The sequence below is a fragment of the Chrysochloris asiatica genome, unplaced genomic scaffold (genome assembly GCF_000296735.1).
Source record: "Chrysochloris asiatica unplaced genomic scaffold, ChrAsi1.0 scaffold00192, whole genome shotgun sequence".
Lineage (NCBI taxonomy): Eukaryota > Metazoa > Chordata > Mammalia > Afrosoricida > Chrysochloridae > Chrysochloris > Chrysochloris asiatica.
Genome location: NW_006408710.1, coordinates 3,866,228 through 3,871,392, shown reverse-complemented (window position 1 = coordinate 3,871,392; position 5,165 = coordinate 3,866,228). Strand labels below are relative to the sequence as shown.

Below are 5,165 nucleotides of genomic sequence, written 5' to 3'. Positions count from 1 at the left end.
CATTTTGGCAGAAAAAAACACAAAGCTTTACCAGAGGATAAGTGGACTGCAAATTCCGTTTGAACTGCCTGGTTGGTGGTACAGTGGCTCCTTGGAAACCCTATACAGGGACTGACTTGACAGCAGTTAACAACAGCAACACCCGTGGTTTATACTCTCTCATGGAAATTTGGGGATAACCTAAATTACAGAATGAACAATGTAACAGTAGTCAAGGCTTCATGATATGAAGTGTGCCCTAAACAGAACTGATAAACCAGATAGTGAAGTATTTTTGTCTCTGTTGGGACCTCAGTTACAATTTGTTTTTGCAAACTGAAAGCAATGGGTGACTATGGCTGCTTTACAATAAAAATATATTTCCAGATTCTAAAAGTTGAATTCATATAATTTTTATGTATCCTAAAACATTGACTTTTTTTTCTTTCAACCGTTTAAAACTGCAAAAGTCATTCATAGGTTAAAGGTGAAAGAACAATAGTTGCTGGTCAAGATTTGGCTAAAAGAAAACTCAGGTTGTTTGCTTCTGAGTTAGAAGGTTGTGTCATTTAGGGTGCTGACAAATCTCACATATTCACAGGGTTTTTGAGTGGAGTTGAGTGGAGATTGGGTCATTGTTTTTGAAACTCTGTAAGTAATGGAAGAATGTTCTACCCAAACCGCAGGCATTCCCTCTGGGCTTTCGGCACCTTTCTGACACTCAGTTTCTTTATCTGTAAAATGGGGAGGATAAAACTGATCTCCAGGTGGTGATGTGAAGATTGCCTTACATAATGTTTATAAGGAATACTGGTGTGCAGTGCTGTAGGGTCAGCCCTGGACCACTAACTGCAAGGTCGGGGGTTCAAATCTATCAGTTGCTCTCAGAAACCCTGTTTCTTATTGTTTGTTGTTAAGTGCCTTTGAGTTGCTTCTGACTCACAGCAACCATGTTTAGGGTCTCCGAGGAGCGGCTGGTGGGTTCCAACCACCGACCTTGCAATCAAACCAACCTTGTAGTCCAGTGCTTATCCCATATTGTCACACCAGGACCCTATACAGGGTTACTATGAGTCAGAAACAATCTCAAAGTCACTTAACAACAATGTTTACAAAGTAGACAAAACAGGGCATATGCATAACAATCACTCAATATATTAACATTTGGTGGTTCAAGCTCACCAGCTGCTCCTTGGAAACCCTATACAGGGTCGATATGAGTCAGAATTGACTCTATGGCTCTTAACAACAATAACAACTTATATAATGAACTCTGGTAGCATAGTGGTTGTGAATCAGGCTGCTAACCACAGCTGTTCTGCAGGAAAAAGATGAGGCTTTCTGCTCCTGTAAAGATTTACAGCCTCAGAAACGCTATGCAGGGTCGCTATGCATCGGAACCGACATCACGGCACATCATCACCACCACTACCATCACCACATACGTATATGGACTCTGGTGTGTGGCTGTAGGATCAGCACTGGACTGTAAACCACAGGTTGGCAGTTCAAACCCAGCAACTGTTCCTTGGAAACCCTACACAGGGTTGCTATGAGTCATAACTGACTTGACGATACTTAACAACAGCAACAACATATGTCTATGTGCTTAATAACTGCCCATGCCTGTTCATTTCCTTTCTTATTGGACATGAGCAAGCATTTCGCTTTTGAACATACATATTTGATATATGGCTAACATGCCTGAGGCTGACTCAGAGCCAGCACCATTTGTGAGTTGTCTCTTTCTTTCCCTCTTAGTGATGCCCCTAGCGCCAGTGAAATTATACCCCATCGGGTATTCCTGGCCTTACATGTAGGCCATCTCTACGGCTATTTTAACTTAACCATCTGCTAGGAGAGACCTCCTGACTTTATTAGGTATTGCTTGAGACTGTTTCTCTTTAACAGAGGGCTCTCTAGGTCCCTCTGACTAGGGGCTTCTGAAGGTTTGATTAATGTCGGTCATCATTATACTATAAAGAATATAGGAGTCCCCGGAGTCAAGATGTGGCACAGTGGGTTAATGTGCTTTGCTGCAAGATCTGTTTGAACCACATGATCGGTGGGTCAAGCTCATCAACTGCTTCTTAGAAACCCTATACAGGGTGGCTATGGGTAGGAACCAACTCAACAGGACTTAACAACAACAACAACAAGTGTTTCAATGCAAGGTAATGCATTGGACTGCAAGGTCAGTTTGAAACACAGGTTTGTGGTTGAAACCCACTTAGCCCTCCACGGAAATGCTATACAGGGTCACTGTGAGTGGGAACAAACTCAATAGCACTTAACAACAACAAATAGTGTGATGAGCTATTTCATCCCTAACACTTTAATTTCCTTCTTCCACCTTCCTTGAATATGTAGTTTAGGTCATTTCTAGATACATTTGATATGGTGGTGGTGGTGGTGTGCCATGGAGTCAGTTCCAACTTATGGTGCCCCTGCATAGGGTTTCTGAGGCTATACATCTTTACAAGAGCAGAAAGCCTCATCTTTCTCCCTCAGAGAGACTGGTAGTTTTGAACTGCTGACTTTGAGATTAGCAGCCCAACTTGTAACCATAGATAGGAAAATATCACCATGGAGAACTCTGGTTAAGATTGGGGGTGAAAAATGAGTCGAATGTGGAAGAAGCAAGTCAAGCTCATCAGGTTGATGAAAGCAACTGTAGATAACAGAGCTCATAGCTGAACCTAGAGGTGGAACAAGAAGTTTAAAGTCTGAAGATGTCAGAGGCACGATGATACCTGCAGAAGAGGGGTCAGCGTGGAGATGGCTTTCTGTTACCCACTTATTAAAGGATACTGTGAGACGAACTGCAATGAGGCCATTTTAAAGACTAAAGAGGAGAGAAAATACCACAGGGTGAAATAAAATATTAAGTGTGGGTTCCCCACTGTCCAGGGACTTGGGGCAATAAAAATGAGTGAGGAGGTAGTACAAGAACTGCTGTTTTATTGCCACCACCAAGGAATTGCTTTACTTAAACATTCCTTCCAAGTTTGATCACTTCTTTTTGTTGCAGAAGTGATTTTAGAGTCGATTCCTGCCCACGGACAGCTGGATTACATTGAAGAATTATTTTCATCAAGCCTGTAAAAGCTGAACCTCCACTCCTAGTCCATGGGAGGCTGTCTCAGGTTCGGAGCTGTTAGGTTAGATTCCCAAGCCTCCCAGATTTCTGTGTTTACTTTCCATTTCAATCTTTAAAATAAAAGTTATCTTCTCTCTGGTCAGTGGACCAAGGAAAAGATAATGGCGCATAATAGAAGATGAAATTGCTGAGAAGTTAGCAAACTCTGGGGCAAAGGAGTAATGTTCTCCTAAAAGAAAAGTGGCCCAAAGCAGTATAAATTGAGCTGTTGGGACTGATGTACTGGACATGATGTCCAGGACTAGACTAAAGCCAGATTTTTCATATTGTTGTTATACACTATGGAGACTTTTCCAACTCATCTCTGTGTAGGACAGCCCCATAGGGTTTCCCAGGCTATAATCTTCATGGGAGCAGATGGCCAGACTTTTCTTCCATGACACTCAAGAATTTCAACCGTTGACTTTTGGGTTAGCAGTCAATGCTTACCATTCTGCTACCCAGGTTCCTTTTAAATTTTTCATAGATGATTCTATTTCTTCAGCTTCTTTGCAAGCTGGGGATTAAATCATTCATCTCATTACCTTCTTTGGGCAAGGAGCAAAATAACTGTTTCCAGTGGTCCACCGAATAGACTGCCTTCTTTTTTTTTTTTCTTTCTTGAACATAAGTGTATACAAAGGGAACATGGAGGCTGTGTAGGATACACACCGGACTGCAAACCACAAGGTCAGTAGTTTGAGACCTCAAGCCATTTCTGGAAGAAAGATGAGGCTTTCTTCTTCTGCAAAGATTTATAACCTTGGAAACCCTATGTAGGATTGCGATGAATTGGAAAAGGCTCAATGGCACTTAACAACAAGAAGTGTGTACAAGTACAACAGCTGGATACAGTGCAGTACTGAGTGCCAGGGAATGGGACGCAGGTGGGTCAGGGAATTCTGTTCTAGAACAACAGAGTGTGTGGGGGGCAACAATTGCTTTTCAATAGGGAAAGGCCTTGCACAGTGCAAGCATCTTCAGGAACCATCCATTACCTACGACACTAGTCTTCCTCACTGTGCCTTCTCCCAGAACCACAGTTCTGATCTCTCTTCAAGCACATTTCTTCTGACTTTAAAAATGATGTGGACTCTTTTTTTTCCAGGTGGCCAGGAAGATGGCAGATATTTAGACCGAGCGTGCCTACCAAAAGCAGCCGACCATCTTCCAAAACAAAAAGAGGGTCCTGCTGGGAGAAACCGGCAAGGAGAAACTCCCGCGTTATTACAAGAACATAGGTCTGGGCTTCAAGATGCCTAAGGAGACCATGAAGGAAACTACATTGACCAAAAAATGCCCCTTCACTGGTAATGTCTCCATCTGAGGGTGTATCCTGTCTGGCGTGGTGACCAAGATGAAGAGGCACAGGGCCATTGTCATCTGCCGAGACTACCTCCGCTATATCTGCAAGCACAATAGCTTCGAGAAGTGCCACAAGAGCATGTCTGTACACCTGTCCCCTTGCTTCAGGGACGTCCAGATCAGAGACATCATCACAGTGGACGAGTGCCGGCCCCTGAGCAAGATGATATTCTTCAATGTGCTCAAGGTCACCAAGGCTGCAGGCACCAGAAGTCCTGAGGCCGCCCGTCCCCCAAGTGAATAAAACTTATTTTTCGCATTATAAAAAAAAAAAAAAAGATGTGGAAAGGCAAAGAGAAGGTTACACCTCTCCACATGAAGGGGGAAGTGATTGTTTCAATAGTCCCAGTTTGCCTCATTTCCAGTGATGGTGTCTGTTGAGAATTGTAAGAAAAATCCGCCTCATCACCAACTTTGAAACGAAATACAAGGGACGTGAGACAAGATCATATGCATCCCTGAGCTGTCTTTTATCTCTTGCTTCTCCCAATCTCTCTTTTCTATTATTTTTATTTCCTTTTCTTTTTTAAGGCATGATTCCTTTAAATGTAGAATAAATACAAGTGAAAGATTGAAACATTTTTAGAGAGAAGGGTGAAGGTGGAGAAAAACACCAGGGTGTTTTGATTTTTTTTTTTTTTCTTTCAGTATAGCACTCTGGAAGTTTTGAAGGGGGAGAAGC

At 42.6% G+C, this 5,165-nt stretch overlaps 1 pseudogene; it reads left to right on the top strand.

Moving 5' to 3' along the window:
* The first annotated feature begins 4,238 nt into the window (after nucleotides 1-4,238).
* On the top strand, nucleotides 4,239-4,727 carry LOC102817060 (annotated as a pseudogene).
* The last annotated feature ends 438 nt before the right edge of the window (nucleotides 4,728-5,165 follow it).